This window comes from Puma concolor, chromosome F2 (assembly GCF_028749965.1).
Source record: "Puma concolor isolate L17-30 chromosome F2, mPumCon1.1.hap2, whole genome shotgun sequence".
In the NCBI taxonomy this organism is placed as follows: domain Eukaryota; kingdom Metazoa; phylum Chordata; class Mammalia; order Carnivora; family Felidae; genus Puma; species Puma concolor.
This window is the reverse complement of record NC_141684.1, coordinates 45762270-45780630: the sequence shown is the minus strand read 5'-3', so window position 1 is coordinate 45780630 and position 18361 is coordinate 45762270. Positions and strand designations below refer to the sequence as shown.

Genomic DNA, 18361 nt, shown 5'->3' with positions numbered 1-18361 from the left:
CGGCCATCAAATGTACTTATTATTCACCTGTTTTTCAGATGTGCCTTTCACTTCAATCATCTCTGAAACCTATTTACTTTCTTTGAGCATCTCTAGCTCATAAGGATATGAGGAGAAAAAGACAGGCTGTTTCCTGTGAGTTCTTTTTAAAATTGTTTACTTTCCTCTGAAGGCATTTCCTCGACACTGCCAACACTTTCTCCCAAATCAGGCCATTCCACAATCTGCAGTGTTGATTGAGCTGAGGATTCTTTCCTGGAGGAAAAGTGAGGACTCAACAAATCTACTTTATAATTAAGAAGATTAGCATAGTTTAGGGAATTTATAAAGGAGAGGATTTTAAGGAGATTTTTCTTCAAGTGATGCGGAAATGGGTTCTCTTTAGTTATAATTTCTACAAGAAATTGGTCTCCATTTTCTCTGACCAAGACGGTAGACAAGCTAAATTTTGTGTCAGGGCAGTTCATATATAATTTCTAAAAAATATTTAATTTTTAATGGAGTAAAAAAGTTACAGTTATTGTCTATGTGCCAGGCACTTACATCATCTTATTTAATCTTCACAAAAACCGCATAGAAAGGTATTATTACTCTTTACAACCCACAGTTCAGGAATCAGATATAGAAAGTTGAGTAACTCGCCCAAGGTTACACACATACATTTTGTAAGAGCCTGGGATTATCTCAGGGTTAACTAAAAACCAAACTCCAGCTCATTGTCATGCCACTTCAGTAAATTTTCAGATTTTCCACTACTTATTGTGTCCTACCAGAAATCAAAATATTCCAGAGGTGCTTGGGGGGCTCATTTGGTTAGGCTTCTGACTCTTGATTTCAGCTCAGGTCATGATCTCACAGTCCTGAAATTGAGACCCATGTCGGGCTCAGTGCTGAGCATGGGGTCTGCTTAAGATTCTCTCTCTCTCCCCCACTTCTGCCCCTCTCCCTTGCTCTCTCTCTCTCTCTCTCTCAAATTAAAAAAAAAAAAAAAAAGGAAAGAAAGAAATCAAAATATCCCAAAGCCAATTTAAAAAATTGCTTTCAGGTATTTTCCTTTTGATAAAGAGTTGCTTCATTCTCTAGCAGTAGAGTATATTTGGATGTACAGTATAGGGGTAATTGCCTAATTGCTGCCTTAATCTCTTCCCTTTTTATAATCATTATGTAGGATTTTTACAGTGTGGGAGTCACCACAATGTAGAGGTGTTATTCTTTTTCTCTGTGGACATTATTTCTATTCCTTGCACATTTTCCCTCCCTCCACCCTGCCGTTATATGTGGAATTCATCTCCTACTTTTGGACTTAGTTCGTTACCACCCTCCACTCCCATCACTTTACATTTGCCTCATTTTCTCCATTGTTCTTCAGAGCACTCACGGAGTTTTACTGTTTCCTTTAACCATTTGTGTTAAAGGCTTCTGCTTTCAAGCTGTTTCAGATCATCTTATGTTTTAACCTTATCTAGAGAACTCTTTTCTGGTTGTCATCTCCTCCTCCCAATAAAGAATGTGAATTCTCTTTTGATTTTTACTCAATTCACATCAGCCATAACACAGTTGCTGATGGCAAAGTAAAAATCGATTACTACTTGAAATAAAAGTTGATTCCTGAGGAATCTAAATGAATTTTTTATTCATATAAATGCAGTATTCTTTCTGACATCACCAATATCCACCAAATGGACGAAATCAGATCAGTAAAGTGTTAACCCTAATCTTTTAAAAATACATAAAGTTTACTTCTTGGATGGTTTCCTCTCTCCCTCATCCACCAATGCACCAACCAATTCTGTCTTCTTCCCCCCCCCCCCCAGCTCATTCATCTTATGAATCCATCTAACTCTCTTTATGGTCACTACCCCTACCTAAATGCAAGCTTTCTCTCTTTTACAGCTGCATTGTTCTCAAAATGGTCACTTTGGTGGAGTACTTGCAATTTTTTTCTCTATGATGTTCCCAGGTTTCAGAATCTTTGAAATAAGTATAGATTACAAATAACCTGAAAGTGATTGCTTCCTTTTGAAATGAATTTTGTCAAGAGCAATCTCTTAAGGAAGATATTTTGCCCTATAATAATTATATAAATACCACATACTTACTGTAAAAAAGAATTCAAATAATACAGAAATCATAAGAAAGAGCATAAAAATACCCAAAATTTCACCACCTTGACTTAACTACCAATAGCATTTGGTCACCATACTTCTGTGTGCATTATGTTCTAATCATAGAAAACTATTTTCTTCTATTTCTTCTCCTTTCCTACTATCCACTCCTATCTTACCCCACATGACCAATCTCTACCACTGAGACTGTGGTCTTCTATCTTTTTCCATATTTAAATAATCATATACATATCTATACGCCTCTTGAAAACCTTCCCTGACCTTTCTTATTAGGTTACATTTCTCATTCTGCTTTCTCCTTGTGGCGTGTATCTCTTTTTCCAAAGCACTTACATAAACTACAATTTTATGCTTGTTCCATGTTTATTTGATTGATGCTGCCCTCCCCAGTCTAAACGACACGAAGGCAGAAGTCATGACTGTCTTGCTTTCCATGGATTCCAGACCGTCTCTAATATATGTTATGAGCTCATTGAGAAGGGATAGATTCCTCCCTCCCCCTATCTCATGCTGTGCACTTTGCCTGAATAGCCTCGCCCCTCTCCTCTGCCTAGTAGAGTTTTCTAGCTGTCAAAGTCCACCCAATTCCAGAAAAGCAATGTTGCAGTGTGGAAAAAGCTCAGGAACTGGTCAAGCTTAGGCTTACATCCTTCCACTATCTAGCAGTAAGGACTATGGATGGCCATCGCTCTTTACTGAACCTTAATATTATTGGCTGTAAAATAGGTCCAAGGTAGAGACTCATTTTGTGAAGTTTAACGATACTATGTAAACACCTGCCATTAAATCATAATCATGATTATTATTGTTAAGATGTATTTACTAACCTTTTCTTCTTTCCTGATTGTCTTTTTTGTCCACATTTCTGTAATTGCCATTTCATAGGGTACCATTTAATTATATATCTGTTGTTATTTTTTGCTAATTGTTTCATGAACATGTTAATTTTGTCACTAAATCTAAATCATACAGTCCTTTCAGGCAAGAATATGGTTTTCTGCTATTCCCAGTAATTGTTATAATACACTCAATAACTACTTGGTTAGTTGACTAATTCTTCTAGGAATGGAGTATATTGATTAGATGTAAGAAAAGCATACAAAGGCACATTGTTGGTGATTTTTAGAGTTGAGATCCTGGCTGACTGATGATAGAAAGGATGATGCAACTGACAGATCCGGTCAAATAATAACTGAGTCTTTTTGAGGGGAATCGAGTAAATAAGAAGTCTGACTTTGGACTTGCAATTAAATTTTTGAAGGGTATGTCTCTTTTAAAATAGTTCTCTACGCCCATGAACTAAAAGCCATGAAATGTAATTTTAAAATGTGAATGTGGATTGTTTATTTTAGCAGACAGAAAATATGTTCAAATTAAGAATGTCTCTTTGTCCCAGTATATTTAGTGGATCTGCATTTATATATAAAACAAAGTTTCCCTGCTTTAAAAGAAGCTCCCACTATATAGAATATTACGTTCTCTTTTCTGTTTTTTTAAGGTTTATGTATTTATTGAGTGGGGGAAGGGCAGAGAGAGAGGAGGAGAGAGAATCCTAAGCAGGCTCTGCACTCAGCACGGAGCCTGATGTGGGGATTGAGATCATGACCTGAGCCAAAATCAAGTGCTGGATGCTTAACTGACTAGGCCACGCAGACGCCCCTTCTCTTTTCTGTTCTTAAAAGGTTTCTCAGTAGGGAAAAATAGACTAATTAGCAAAAGCTTTTAGCAGTGAACTCAAACTGTAGTAGGAAGAAAGCTGAGCTTGGGTATCAGCTGAACGTTACTGTTCTTGACTCATTCACTAAGGGTTTAATGGCTTAATTTTTAGGTTTTTCTGGGAATCTGTTTTTAATTAAAATAGTTTGCTTTTAGAATAATTAGAATTCTACAGGTGGAAAACCATAGGATTTTAATTATTTGCATACAGAACTTTCCCTCCACTTCCCATCCTCACTGCCGTCAGGTTGAAATGAATATAGACTTGAGATTGCCACAAAGAGTCTCTCTCTTGCTCTCTCCCTTACCGTGTATAGTTGCCAAGTGAAAATTCAGATTTGACCTTGACAACTGTTACTCTGGTTGAGTTTGCAGCTTCCAAGAACTTAGTCATTTATCCTTACTTATGTAATAGAATTGTGTGCACTGTCTCTGAGCTCCTGTCTGCATCTAGTTTCTTTCACTCTCTTTTACAATCTCTCCCTCTGTCACTCTCTTCGACTGATCCATCTCTAAACTGGAAGTTGACGGACTATGTCTATACCAGGGTCACTTAAATAGAAATGGATTGTAAGAGGTCTCTACTCTTTGAATTTCTGTGTTGCTATTTATTTAATTGCCTTTGCATTTCTGCTTCTACTTTGAATCCCTAATCCTGGATCCTTGCCCTTTATATTTTACATTTGAAAATCTTTTTATTCTCCATGGAGCTAACTTCTGGTTCATGAAAACTCAAAGGGATTTTATCTTTAATATAGAGTATATTCAGAGAGACATAGTCCAGTGAAAAGAGCATAGTATGAATTCATGAAACATTGTTATCCTCACTGTATTTGATTGGAACTGTTCTGTAGGGTGAAGAAAGTAATGTAGATTTCAAAGCCCATGACAGAAATCCCCCATTCACAGTCCTAGATTACACAGGAAATCTTTGTCCTTTGGTGGTTATGTAAAGTCTTCCACATAAGATTTCTTAACCTGGTAACATGAATCTCTGGAAATTTAATATAAAATGCTATAGATATTACATATTTTAAATTTGATGGGGAGGGAGGAGAGATGGTTGATTCATTATATCAGACACTCAGTGTTCTGTGCCAAAACAGCAAAGAACAACTACGCAAGACTCGCCTTTCCTCTTAACTTCTAAATCAGCCCCCCCATCGGCCTTTTATGAGTAATTTTATATCAACCCTGATACAGAAAAAAAAAAAAAGAGCTTGAATATTGTAAGAGGCTACCACAGAAACCCACTGAAGTTTCTTGGGAATTCCAGGGAAGAGGATCCTAGAGATTAGGGAGAGAGAGAGGCTAATAAATGGAACTTTGAGCTCAGTCTGTGTCTAATACCCTGTCTTGCCCATACAAACTGAACTTTCCATTCTTTCAACAAGTATTAGTGTTTACCTCGTTGTGCTAGATGCTGGGGATATGATGGTGAAGAAGAGATTTATAGTTTGGCCAGGGACGTAGAAAGATGGTAACCTGATTAATTATGACAGGGAGATACAACTGTTTCGGAGTTAGGGGTGGGGACTAACCCAGTCTACAGTCAGGACCTCTTGAAAGTGACTTTTAAGTGCGTGATGAGCTACTGTCAAGAAGAGGTGTGGATATGAGTGGGGTTGCAGATGAGAAAAGTTTTAGTCGAAGAGAATGGCATATGGGGAAACCTTAGGTGAGAGGGAGGGTGGCATGTTGGGGGACCTGAAAGGCATGCAGTCTGCTCAAGTTTAAGAGTGTGATGGGGAGAGGAACCAGAGAGACAGGGCCACTTGTGAAAGGCCACTTATGAACCTGTGGGGCATTCGGATTTCTACCCTCAGGTCAGTGTGGAGCCACGAAAGGGTCTTAAACATGGAAGTGACCGGACTAGTTTTCCGATTTAGAAAGATGGTTCTTCCCCAAATAAAAGAGGATTGAAGAGAGGTGACAAGTCTGGAGACAGAAAGACCAATTAAAAGGCTACTTTGGCTGTCCTTGAAAAAAGGTTTATCTGAATCATCATTTTGCAAACTAGTCTTTGAGTAGGTTGAAATCTTTCTGGTCTGGAAAGATGTCAGGTACTCAGTAACCCGATAATGCAGAGCAATAATAATGGTGAAAGTTTATGTACCAGATCCTGTTTTAAGAACTTTACACCTGGGTGCCTCAGTCAGTTGAGCATCTGACTCTTGATTTTGGCTCAGATCATGATCCCCAGGTTGTGGGGTCGAGCCCTGCATCAGGCTCCATGCTCAGCAAGGAGTGTGGAGCCTGCTTAAGATTCTCTTTCTCTCTCTGTCTCCGTCTCTCTGTCTTGTTCCTGCCTCTCTCTTACCCCCCCACTCTGCCCGTCCCAGCCACCCCCTGCTCATATGTGCTCTCTCTCTCTCTCTCAAATAAATGCTCCATCATTGACTTATTTAATCTTAACAACAGGCCATGATTGAGCCCATTTTGCATGAGGAGGCCGAAATACAGAGACTGAGTGATTTTCCCCAAGACACCCAGAGGGTAAGGAGTAAGCCTGGGAAGTCTGACTCTTAACCACGACTCTATACAGTGGCCTGTTGAGTCATTCTCTGGTACACTGGCTTGGTGTCTGGCAGAGCGATATAGTCTTTGCTCTGTTTCTGAAGGACTTGGCCAAGCAAACTTTTCAGTGTTTTACTATCTTTGAATATTAAGTGGCGCTACTAATATTTTCTGGCAGGAAATTGTGAAAACTCATGAAACAAACGTTAAAAAGCAGTTTAGTCTGGCAACCACAGAAGGTGCCACGTAAATACGAGGAGTTTGTTTGACTTGAGTTAGCAGAGCTTGTCAGCGCGGGAATTCATGACGTGCCAGCTTGTCCATTGCTCGCTCATTGCTGCCTCCTGGGTTCGGGACCAGGGAAGGCAAGGGTGGCTGGGAAGCTGCCCCGTTCAGGTCATTCTCTGCCCACTGTCCTGACTCTTCTGGGAGGGCAGGGGCATCGGTAGCCTCGATGGATGGAAATCTAATATTTCAAGAGGTGTTACCCTGGAAGAACAAAAATACTTGTGGTGAAGCTATCAATTTAGTGACCAAGTAGTCGAAGTAGTTGATCGGAAGATGTGCATGGAAATGACCTATTTTGGGCAGAGAGCCTTCTGAGATTAAACTCTCCCTTTCTGAAGAGCCTTAGAAATGCGAACTCCAGTTGACAGAAATTGCTTTTTTCCTAATCATGTCTTCAGGAGGCAACAGTAGCTTGGAAAATGGGCTTCCTTTGAAAAAAGGAGATGAGCACGGTATAGAGATAGATGAGGGTCAAAAGGGCCTTGACTTCTGTAACAGTAGGAGAATATTGGAGGCTACTTGAGTCTCTGGGTATCACTAAGGAAAGGAAGTTAGGAAATGCCATCCCCGTTAGGGACTTTGCTTCCCCCTCTCTCCTAGTGTTTAAGTTTCACAGCAGTGAAAGTGACATGGAGACTTGTTGCCTAAGATGGCATGGAGAGGGGGAGCTGAGCCTACTGGGTTTGTCTTGAGAGAGAAGAACCTCCTGATGGATAATGGGGTGGTGGCAGCTCGGAATGAAAGGAAAGCAATCTGGATCCTGGAAGGAATTATTAGAAAAGGGTACTCCAGAGGTGGCTCAGGCCTGAGAGTTAATGGGGGACACTTAAGTGTCAGGACCCCATGCAGTGCAAAAGTAGATTCTGGAAAATTCCACCAGGTGGGTCACAGAGAGCCTCCTAAAATGGTGATCTCAAAGGTTCACTTTTGTCCTTGGGCTTGAAATGATATCCGGTACAAATCTATATGCCTAATAAATAGATCGAAGTTACTGCTTTCTGAATTTTTCCATTGTTTCTCCTCCCTTAAAGACAAGTGCTGGGGAGGAGGGAGGATTGGTTAAGCCGCATCGCACATCGTAGAAGCTGTCTGCAGATGAAAATCGTCAGCGGGCTCTCAAGGGCCTGGCTGTGTGGGTGGGCTTCCTGGTTGCTGTTTGCTGTTTGTTTTATGTGGGCAGGAACAGCTTGTCTGCTACAGCTCTTTGCTCTTCAAGTGAGTCCTGGGCTGTCTAGCTCGGTGCTGTGCGTGACTAGAACTTTTAACCACACTCAGAGGCTTTCCCAACGTAGGACATTCTCTGTAAAGCTGCCGTGTTGAGACAATGCAGACATTTAGATGGCTGGAAGAGTTTTCCTTTATTGTCATTCTCAGTGGATCTCAGAACATTACACATGGTTTTTATAGTGTGCGTTCAACTGCACTAAAATTGCTAAGGACTTTCCAGGCAGGGCTCATGGTAACGTGACTGCAGGTGCTAGAGAAGCTGCCTTAGAACACGGCTGATGCAGGTAGACAGCAACATGTAAAGTTCGCTGTTTTGTGCCCCTTCCGGAATCATTCCTTTGGCTGAATGGGTGGATTACTACTGGTTTTCTTTTCTTCTTCATATCCAAGAGGGTTGTAAGTGCCACTTGCCCTAGCAAAGGAAGGAGGGAAGAATCTCTTTATGTACTTCTTTATATTTCCTCTTTTTTTAAATGTTTATTTATCTTGGGAGAAATGCAAAGCCCACTGAGGGGCTCGATCTCACGAACCACGAGATCATGACCTGAGCTGAAATCAAGAGTGGGACGTTTAAGCCCCTTTTACTTTAATTTCTGAAGCAGCTATGATTTACAGGGTCACGAGTGGAAAATCTTTAATATTTTTTTAGTGTGTAGCAGAGAAGTGAGTTGGTGACTTTTCATTGACCCTGTTGCCTGTCGTTAGAACTATTTATTCCATGCTCCTCAACCAGAACAGTGAGACATACTAGGTGACAGGACCCCAAGGATAGTTTCAACACTGAACTCAGAGATTTGTTTCATTTCGCTCAAACAGATTTGTATCGAGCACTGGCTATGGGCTAGAAACTAAAAAAATACAAAATCTAGCATAATTTTTAGACAGAAGTACTTCTTTCCGAGCAGGATGTTTCCTTTCATATTTTTACATCACTGACAATGTATGTCAAGGGAAAGGAAAACGTGGCTTCTTCAGGGACACCCTAGTCTAACTCTTTCATTTTACATTTGAGGAAACTGAGTTCAAAGAAGATAAATGACTTCCCAAAATTATGACGGACTCAGCCTGGGCTAGAACCCGTGTCTCCAGAACCCATTCCTCTCTCTTTCTATTCGGTGCTGCTTCCTGACTCACAGGAACCATAAACTCAGGTGGGAAATAGGATATGTAACTTTTTTTTTTTTTTCCTATAAGTTAACTTAATTTCTGTTTCAAGCCTCCATTCTTCTGGGTGGTGGAAATTTAATCGCAATCCTGGGGTTTGTGTAGGAGTATAGCGCCTCACCTAGCGCAAGATCATGAGAGAAGAGGGGCATCTGTTTGTCTCTATTCAGCTCTCCATTCAGTGTCTGCAGTGGTGTTTTCCTTCCCACCTGATCTTTGGTCATGAGTCCAGGCAGGTCCTGTGCACATTCCCTTGTTCTCAGCCCCCCCGGCACTTTTCGTATCTCCCAGCTCCCGTGCCTTATCTCCGCTGCTCTCAGATCCGGATGATCCCTGTATTGTTCCCAAACCAGTCTCTGTACAGGCGATTTTGTAAAACTGTCACAGGTCCTGCCCAGGCCCACCACGCAGATATATCTACTGCTCCCATCGTGCTCATCAAGATTGATGGGATTTTCCTCTTCCATTCTAGGGAATTTTTATCTAGTTGGGGATGGGGAGGCTTAGCTGTTACTAAGTTGTATTCTTCTAAATCTTTTTTTTTTTTTTTTTTTTTTTTTTTACCTGAATCAAAAGTCAAGAATCTGACCCTTTGTATTAGACGGGGTTCTCCAGAGAGTCAATTGAATATATATTTAAATAGAAAGAGGTTTATTTTAAGGAATTGGCTCGTGTAAGAGACCACCAAGTCCAAAATCTGCAGGGTGGCCTGGCAGGCTGGAAGGCCAGGAAGAGCCAGTATTGCAGTTCAACTTTGAAAGTCATCTGCTCGATATTAGTCTTGCTTGAGGGAGATCAGTCTTTTTTTTCTACCAGGCCTTTAACTGACTGTATGAGGCCCACCTACATTATGGAGGACAATCTGTTTTACTCACAGATCCCCGATTTAGATGTTAATCTCATCCAAAAACACCCTCATGGAAACATGCAGAATAATGTTTGAGCACGTATCTGGGCACTATGGGCCAACCAAGTTGACATGCAAAATGAGCTATCATGCCCCTGTCTTGTGATCTGCCTCGTCTTTGCTTCTCTAAGACAATAGTAACCTAGTCAGTAGAAGGAAATAATAGTAGACGTTGTGGGCATCAAAGCAGATGGGAGGCTTTGGTTGATATTTGTAAAATACCTACCATGCATGATTATAGTACTCATATATTTATTTTGGCTGTTATTAATTAGAAATTTTTAAATTTTATTTTTAATTTAAAATTTACATCCAAATTAGTTAGCATATAGTGAAACAATGATTTCAGGAGTAGATTCCTTAATGCCCCTTACCCATTTAGCCCATCCCCCCTCCCACAACCCCTCCAGCAACCCTCAGTTTGTTCTCCAAATAATTAGAAATTTTTAATATGCTACTTTATTAGTTTATTTTGAGTTTTGCAGATGTTTATTTTCAGTCTTCCAAAACACAAAAAGCTTCTTAAAAGCAGGCACCTGGTTCATTTCCATTGATTATAGTATTTTGTCAAAAGGACAATAAATTCCATTAATTGAAAAAAAATGTTTATAAGCCACAAGGTACAGCACTATATATTTAAGTAAGAGGCACCTGGGTGGCTCACTTGTTTAAATGGCTGACTCTTGATTTCAGTCAGATTATGATCTCATGGTGCATGAGATCGAGCCCCGCATCAGGCTCCACACCAACAGCATGGAGCCTGCTTGGGATTCTCTCTGTCCCTCTCTCTCTGCCCCTCCCCTATGGATGCGTGCTCTCTCTCTCAAAAAATAAATAAATAAACTTAAAAAAAAAACTTATGCAATATTCAAATGATATTTGTTACCAAAAAGACATTTGAAGTATAACTACTTTCACTTAACTTGATGGTGTTTTGGACTATCTTGAGACTTGCATTTTTTTGTCTTTATGCAAATCAAAAGACACTAGGCTGGTAAAAGTTATAGGACAAAATTTTCAAAGTGAGCAGTTTTTTTGTTTTTTTGTTTTTTTGCTCTAACCAGCCTGGTGGTTTTTCTTCTTTGAGTGTCATCTGTGTTTTTAATTTTTAAAGTAGATTGTCTCTGAGTGATTTTTAAAAGCCAACAACGTAACACTTTTATCTTCCTTTGAGTTGCTGGGAGACCACAGGGTTTTCTAGAATGAAGTGCCTCCTGGTACATCCTAAATTCTGTGAAACAAAGATTAAACTGGGCCAGGTGAACAAAAAGTGACATATCCTTAATTACCACAAAGTGATACCTCATTACTTTCATGCCAGCTATAATGCAACACTGAACATAGCTAAGATTGTGTTTGATTTTAATGTGATTTACATAAGATGATCTGTTCGAACTGGAATGATTCCTCTAATGTTGCCAACTTGTATTTTTTTTTAATTTGTTGAATGTTTATTTATTTTTGAGAGAGAGAGAAACAGAAACAGAGAGAGGGGTAGAGAGAGAGGGAGACACAGCATCCCAAGCAGGCTCTAGTCTCTGAGCTGTCAGAACAGAGCCCGATGCAGGGCTTGAACTCACAACTATAAAATCGTGACCTGAGCTGAAGTCGGAAGCTTAACCAACTGAGCCAGTCAGGTACCCCCCAACCTGCATTTTAATAGGTATTTTTTTGGGTATACGTGTTACTGGTATAGCTGACCACATTTTGGCCACTGATACCTAATGCTTTCCTAGGCTTGTTATTACAACAAAATAGTTTTTTGTTTAACATTGAAATTGCAGGAGTGATTAGTTTCACTTGCTCTTTTTTTTTTTTAAGGTTATTTATTTATTTTGAGAGACAGAGTGAAAGAGCACAAGCAGGAGAGGGTCAGAAAGAGAGGGAGAGAGAATCCCAAGCAGACTCCTTGCTGTCAGCATGGAGCCTGACTCGGGGGCTCTGTCCCACAAACTATGAGATCCTGACCTGAGCCAAAATCAAGTTGGATGCTTAGCCAGTTGAGCTATCAGGTGCCCCTCTCTTGCTCTTGACGCCTCATAAAGAAAGAAAATACCAGACATTTTATTGTCATCAGAATGAAAACTGCAGTAATTATGTCATAATAGATTTAATCTATGAACTTTGCTTGATCTATATTTAGATGAAACTGTGATAGTTCTAGAAGCCTCAGAAAATACTTTAATAAAAGTTTTATAGTTAGCTTATTGTAAGAGACTAGCTATGATTGGTCTTAAGCCTTTTATATCCAAAGATTTAGGACAGAAAATTTAGTTTTTAGCACCTTTGATAATGAGACTGCATCAGTTAAAAAATATCAAGTATTTTTTTCAGTTGATGTTATTTTCTGCTTGTTTATTCTTCAATTATTGGAGTGCTTACTATGTGCCAAACTGTCCAGACTAGAATTGACCTATAGAATAGGTAGATAATAGATAAAATAATAGAATAATTTAGACTACTTCTCAAAGTTCTTTTTATAACAGATTAAAAAACAGATTTTATTTAGAATTTTTCAGTGTTATCTATTTATTTATGTATTTATTTTAAACTTCAGTAGTTTAATAATGAAAAGTGGCAAAGGCAGTAGGGGGTGCTGCAGCAGGGGCATATTTGTGTTTTGTTTTGCTTTTTAAAAATTTCTGTATTTAAATTCAGGTTAGTTAACATACAGCATAGTATTGGTTTCAGGAGTAGAACCCAGTGATTCATCACTTATGTATAACACCCAGTGCTCATCCCAACAAGTGCCCTCCTTAATTCCCATCACCCATTTAGCCCATCCCCCTGCCCTACACCTTTCCAGACACCCTCAGTTTGTTCTCTGTATTTAGAGTCTCTTATGGTTTGCTTCCCTCTCTGTTTTTATCTTATTTTTCCTCCCCTTCCCCTATGTTCATCTGTTTTGTTTCTTAAGTTCCCCATATGAGTGAAATAATATGATATTTGCCTTTCTCTGCCTTACTTTACTGAGCATAATATATTCTGATTCCATCCATGTGGTTGCAGATGGCAAGATTTCATTCTTTTTGATCACTGAGTAGTAGTCCATTGTATGTATCTACCACTCCTTTATCTGTTCATCAGTCAATGGACACTTGGGCTCTTTCCATAATTTGGCTATTGATAGCGCTGCTATAAACATTGGGGTGCACGTACCCCTTTGAATCAGCATTTTTGCCTCCTTTGGATAAATGCTCCGTAGTGCAATTGCTGGGTTGTAGGGTAATTCTGTTTTTAATTTTTTGAGGAACCTCCACACTGTTTTCCCAAGTGGCTACACCAGCTTGCACTCCCACCAGCAGTGCAAAAGGGTTCCCCTTTCTCTGCATCCTTGGCCAACATCTGGTGTTTCCTAAGTTTAGCCATTCCGACAGGTATGAGGTGGTATCTCATTGTGGTTTTGATTTGTACTTCTCTGATGATGAGTGATGTTGGACATCTTTTCGTGTGTCTGTTCGCCATCTGGTTATCTTCTTTGGAAAAGTATCTATTAATGTCTTCTGCCTATTTCTTCACTGGATTATTTGTTTTTTGGATGTTGAGTTTGGTAAGTTCTTTATAGATTTTGGATACTAACCCTTTATCTGGTATGTTATTTGGAAATATCTTCTCCCATTCTGTCAGTTGCCTTTTAGTTTTGTTGGTTGTCTCCTTCACTGTGCAGAAGTTACTTATCTTGATGAGGTCCCAGTAGTTCATTTTTGCTTTTATTTCCCTTGCCTCTGGAGACATGCTGAGTAAGAAGTTACTGCGGCCAAGGTCAAAGAGGTTGCTGCCTGTTTTCTCCTCTAGGATTTTGATGGTTTCCTGTCTCACATTTAGGTCTTTCATCCATTTTGAGTTTATTTTTGTGTCTGGTGTAAGAAGGTGGTCCAGGTTCATTTTTCTGCATGTCGCTGTCCAGTTTTCCTACACTATTTACTGAAGAGACTGTCTTTTTTTGCATTGGATACTCCTTCCTGTTTCGTCAAAGACTAGTTAGCCATATATTTGTGGGTCCATGCCTGGGTTCTCTGTTCTGTTCTATTGATCTATGTGTTTTTATGCCAGTACCATACTGCCCTGATGATTACAACTTTGTAATACAGCTTGAATTCTGGAATTGTGATGCCTCCAGGTTTGGTGTTCTTTTCAACATTATTTTGACTTTTCTGGGGTTTTTTTCTGGTTCCATACAAATTTTAAGATTTTTTTTTTTTTAGCTCTGTGAAGGATTCTGGGTGTTATTTTGATAGGGCTTACATTGAATATGTAGATTGTTCTCAGTAGTATCGACATTTTAACAATATTTGTTCTTTCGATCCATGAGCATGGAATGTTTTTCCATTTGTTGTGTCTTCAGTTTTATAATAAGCTTTCTATAGTTTTCCGCATACAGATCTGGAGTCCTGGGCCAGATTGCTTCCCAGGAGGATTCTACCAGACGTTTAAAGCAGAGTGAATACCTATTATTCTCAAGCTGTTCCAAAAAATAGAAATGAAAGTAAAGCTTCCAAACTCATTCTATGAAGCCAGCATACCTTCATTCCAAAACCAGGCAAAGATACCACTAAAAAGGCAATTTACAGGCCAATATCCCTGATGAAACTGGATGCAAAAATTATCAACAAGATACTAGCAAGTTGAATTCAACAGTACATTGAAAGAATTATTCACCATGACCCAGTAGGATTTATTCCTGGGCTGCAGGGCTCGTTCAGTACTCACAAATCAACCAAGAGGATATACCACATTAATAAAAGAAAGGATAAGAACCATTTGATCCTTTCAGTAGATAAAAGCATTTGAAAAAAACATTTGACAAACTACGGCCTTCTTTCTTGATAAAAACCCTTAAGAAAGTAAGGATAGAAGGAACATACCTCAACATCATAAAGGCCATATATGCAAGGCTCCCAACTAGTATCATCCTCAGTGTGGAAAAACTGAGAGCTTTCCCCCTAAGTTCAGGAGCACAATAGGGATGTCCACTCTCACCATGGTTGTTCAACATGGTACTGGAAGTCCTAGCCTCAGCAATAAGACAACAAAATGAAATAAAAGCCATGCAAATTGCCAAAGAAGAATCAAACTTTCACTCTTTGCAGATGACATGATACTCTACACGGAAAACCGCAAAGACTCCAGCAAAAAACTTCTAGAACTGCTATGTTAATTCAGCAAAGCCATAGGATATAAAATCAACATACAGAAATCGGTTGTATTCAGGGGCACCTGGGTGGCTCAGTCAGTTAAGTGTCTGACTTCAGCTCAGGTCATGATCTCACAGTTCGTGGGTTCGAGCCCCATGTCGGGCTCTGTGCTGACAGAGCCTGGAGCCTGCTTCGGATTCTGTGTCTCCCTCTCACTCTCTCTGCCCCTCCCCTGCTCATGCTCTGTTGCAGTCTCTGTCTCTCAAAAAATAAATAAACATTAAAATTTTGTCTTAAATAAAAAATAAAAAGAAATAAAAAGAAATCCATTGCAATTCTATACACCAATAATGAAGCAGCAGAAGGAGAAATCAAGGAATCAATCCCATTTACAGTTGCACCAAAAACCATAAGATACCTAGGAATAAACCTAACCAAACAGTATTATTTATCTTCAATAAAACTGTTAACAAAACAACCCTAGTTGATCATTGTATGTAGTTCTAATTTCCATTTTTGTAACAACGTTATTTGCTTTTGTACTGAACTCTCCAAAGCAGAATGAGAAGGGATTAGAATGGACTATGGTCTAGAATTAACTTAACATGCCAGAAGTTATAAGAGGGAAGAATATAACCTGCCAAGCATAGTAGGCCTCAACTTGAAATCATTTGAATTTCCTCTTCTAGTTGTCAGAAAGGAACAGAGAGAGGGAGATAAAAAATGGAATGACAGAAAGGAGAAATTAGAGGGATAGAAAAAAACATGTGAATAAGGTGGGATAGGAAAAGTTAATTCAGTTACTCGTTTGATTTTAAGGAGTGTTCCCTTGAATGCAAAACTAACTATATGATTGATGAAGTTGCCCTGGAAGGGGAAAAATATTTTCTCTAATAGTAATGCTCCTTGATAATTCATTTCAGTAACATAAAAATGGCCCTGTCACAAAGTAGCACATTTTGCCAAAGCATGTCATGTAAAAAATCAATAAAATTAGTGGAGAAAGATTTAGGCTTGCGGGGTTCTAGTGTAATGTCACAGAGGCCTGGGCACCAGTGGTCTGGAACAGATCATGAACCGTGGAGAGAAGAGAAGATGAATCATGTAAAGATTATTTGTCATGCACATAGAGAGTTGACAGATACGTAACACCATCAAAATCACGAAGTATGCTCTATTGAACAGCTCAGAGGAAAGACCCCAGCCATTAGGGAAAAGGAGATCCAGGGTTTCATTATTCTTTCTGTATCTTATTAGTGGGGTTCAGGTCTGTGTATTTCCATTGAAATCATTAAATTCTCATTTGTTTTTATTGTGCATGTATCTTTACTTCCCAAGTACACAGGATTCAGCATCAGTTAAAATGAATTAATATAATTTTGTTGTTGTTTCTAGTTTTCTTGCAGGAAGAGGGAGTGTTTTAGAGAAATGCATCAGTAAAAGCCTCTGCCTAATATCCTACATGTCCACTCATTGTGGGAAAATATCTAATTTCACCATAGATGAATGTCAGGAAGAGTGCAAGCTAACATCTGTCAAATTCCTACTCTGCACAAAACACTGTTCTAAACATTTTATGCTGTTACAGTCTTTTAAATTACCACCATCTATCATGGCTTTGAAAGTTCAGTAACTTACCAGGGTCATATAACTTGCAAAGGGTGGATCAGGGAGTCAAAGCAGAACATTGTGGCTTCAAAAATATTTTTAATGCTTACCTATTTTTGAGAGAGAGAGACACAGAGAGAGCACGAGTGGGGGAGGAGCAGGGAAAGAGGGAGACACAGAATCCGAAACAGACTCCAGGCTCTGAGCTGCCAGCACAGAGCCCGACACAGCTCAAACTCACGAACCTCGACATCGAGGCCTGAGCCAAAGTCGGCCACTGAACCGGCTGAGCCACCCAGGCACCCCCAGAACATTGTGGCTTCGAAGTGTGAATTTTCTCATCATAATGTGTTTTCCCACCCATCCCTAACTTGGCTACGCCCATTTTAAATAGAAGAAATTGAGGCTGAGATGGATTGATGTGCTTATGTCTTGCTCTTCTATTTGTGGGACCTCATTGATACTTCTTAGAGTTTTTAGCTTTGGGGGGTTTTTAGCTTTTTTAGCTTTTAAATCCATGCTCAATTTTATTTTCTCAGTTTCATCTTTATAGAAAGACATTCGGAAACTAGGATTCGGGGCGCCTGGCTGACTCAGCCCGTAGAGTGTGCAACTCCAGATTTCAGGGTCATGAGTTCAAGCCCCATGTTGAGCATGGAGCCTACTTAAAAAAATGCAATGAAAATTTAAAAATCCCTTGATTTAAAAACAACAACAAAAAAGGAAACTAGCCTTCACCCAAATGAAACTAAGATCACATTTTTTTCTAATGATAAATTTATATTTAATATATCGTTTCTTTACCTTTTCAGATTTGCCATAATCCTAAAATACAGATAGAACTGTTTGAACCTGAGAAAAACATAGTTATACGTGGATGATTATTGCACAAAAGCATTGCCAAGGCAGTTGTCATCCCTGAAGCCGATCTCCCACAGGAAAATTCTTAAGGAATCTGGGAGAGTGCTAGTGCTAGGAAGGCAGGGGTCTGCATGCTCGGTGATTATACCTGGCCAGGTGCATCGGCTAGTTTCAGCTGGTCAAGGATGCTGACTTAGAAAAGCCACATTGCATCATTTATATACCTTCCTGAGTTTCTTTCACTGAATATTTCCATTGAGACTCTTTGCTGCTTCTAGTGCCACACCCAGAAACAGGATCATCTGACGTAGCTGAACCATAGCACGAGAACATGGAGAGAACTCTCTGAAAATAATGGCTAGGAGGAGGTTACTGGTAGTTGAGCGGTAGTCACCCGTGTTGTTTCTAAGAGGGCGGGGCACCTAGGCCTGGGTTGTGATGTGTTTACTGTATTATCTGCCATGTGTGCATTTATTATTTTAAGTAACAGTAGCAGCTTATATTTACTGAGTGCTGACTGTTTGCCTGACCTGTTAACTGTTTCAATATTTATCTCCTTTAATCCTCGGAACAACATGTAAAGCTAAATTTACCATGATCTTCACTTTATGGTTGAGGAAACTGAGCCTAATAGCAATTACATAACCTGGCTAAGATCATGCAGCTTGAAAGTAAGAGAATTCAGTTCAAACTCCATGAGCGTGAAGAAATTTCATTATTACTACCAACCAGTGGTTCTCGACTTTGCCTTCTTATTAGAATGACTTGAGAGCTTTTTTTTAAAAGTCACTAGGCCAAGACTACACCTAAGA

The 18361-nt window shown here is 39.5% G+C and overlaps 1 protein-coding gene and 1 long non-coding RNA gene across 4 annotated transcripts in view; one reads left to right on the top strand and one right to left on the bottom strand.

The window, feature by feature from the left end:
- The window catches only part of NECAB1 (N-terminal EF-hand calcium binding protein 1), a 194402-nt gene that overhangs the window by 45175 nt on the left and 130866 nt on the right, over positions 1-18361 (top strand). The gene's annotated exons all lie outside the window — the stretch shown is intronic.
- The window catches only part of LOC147572000 (uncharacterized), a 40943-nt gene that overhangs the window by 7123 nt on the left and 15459 nt on the right, over positions 1-18361 (bottom strand). For both annotated transcript variants that reach the window (XR_015246953.1, XR_015246952.1), the window contains exon 3: positions 16719-16798. This is a non-coding gene — a long non-coding RNA (uncharacterized LOC147572000). The remainder of the gene's footprint in view (positions 1-16718; positions 16799-18361) is intronic.